This window comes from Octodon degus, unplaced genomic scaffold (genome assembly GCF_000260255.1).
Source record: "Octodon degus isolate 3935 unplaced genomic scaffold, OctDeg1.0 scaffold00121, whole genome shotgun sequence".
NCBI lineage: Eukaryota > Metazoa > Chordata > Mammalia > Rodentia > Octodontidae > Octodon > Octodon degus.
In genome coordinates, this window is record NW_004524697.1 from 2,857,781 (window position 1) to 2,859,182 (window position 1,402).

Genomic DNA, 1,402 nt, shown 5'->3' on the forward strand with positions numbered 1-1,402 from the left:
TAACCACAAGTGTGACTGCAGTGTGTTATCTCCCAGGTTATCATGCAGTGGAAGAGAAAAAGTAGATGTTCAAGCAGCAAGCAACAATTATGGCCCTCTCATATAGTAGCATTGGAGTGCCTATGGAATAGTCCAGGAACAATTCAAAGAACAAGAAAATTCATGCATGTTAGTAAATATATTTTAATTTCACAGCTGAAATTTCTTTAGACATTTCACTTTCTTCATAGGGGAGTCCTGCTTTTTGTTAATGTCATGGTGACTCAGGACTTGAACTAGCAGCCTTTTTTTTCTTCTTCTTACTGTGTTTCTTATGCTTCTTTTTCTTTGTTGTTTTTTCTGTTGCTTTTTCTTGTTCTTTACTACTTTTCTTCTTTTTTGCTTGTACTCTTCAATATGATTTGACTCTGACAAGGACTCAGATGGAGAAAGTTGATCTTCAGGATACGTCTTTCTTTGCTTGTTAGGTTCTTTAGTGTCTTTTCTTTCTCAGTTGAATCCTTTGACTTCTTTTTCTTTTTTAAACTATCCTCACTGTGTGACTCAGTTTCTGACAGGGAACTTTCAGAAGATTTATATGAATGGATCTTTCTCTTTCTCCTTTTTGCTTGCTTCTTTTCCTCATCATCAGAATCTGAAGAACTGCTGGAAGAATCAGAATTTGATGAAGAAGATGAATACCTATCAGATTTCTTCTTTTCTTTCTTCTTTCTCTGTTTTTTTATGTGCTCTTATTTCCACTTAATAATTTGTCTCTGTGCTTTTTCAGTTCTTTTTCCAATTCTTATTCATTTCTTTTCTTCAAATTCAGCCAAAGTCTTAGAGCCTTTCTTTTTCTCCTCTAATTGCTCTCTCACTTCTTCCCAGGCAGGCCTGGCCAATTCAGATACTCCTGGATGGTTGGCCTGAAGGCTGCACTGGACCTCTTGATCTGGCCATTGCTGCTGGATTCATGTAGGCCACCCGATTGCCCCATCTCTTCATGGTGCTGGACAGAGCGCCTGGTTAAGACTGTGAAAGCCAGACCAAGCTACAGAAGCAGCCAAAACAGGCCTGCCAAGGAGCCTTATCTCAACTCCTAATGTTTACCTTGTGCCACAATTCTCAGTATGCCTCCTGCATTTTTTACTATTGACTTGTTGAGTTTGAATTAATATGAAAGTGATTAGGATAAGGTGTGGCTCTTTGAAGATCAGTAACTACAAGTTCTTTCAAATACTTTCTTTCCTCATGACTCTTCCCATAGTGTCTCTAAGAAAGAAAGAACTCAGGAGGTACTCGGTTTTAGATCCTAGATTCTGAAATCAAGCCCATATCTGGTCCATTTGCGCTTGCTATTCTGCCTGCTTTTTCCGATCTCCCTATTTGCAGGTGTCCATGTACTAATGTGTCTTCCAGATCA

At 38.7% G+C, this 1,402-nt stretch overlaps 1 pseudogene; it reads right to left on the reverse strand.

Annotated features, from left to right (window-relative positions):
• Positions 1-253: 253 nt before the first annotated feature.
• On the reverse strand, positions 254-954 carry LOC105743384 (annotated as a pseudogene).
• Between the last annotated feature and the right edge of the window lie 448 nt (positions 955-1,402).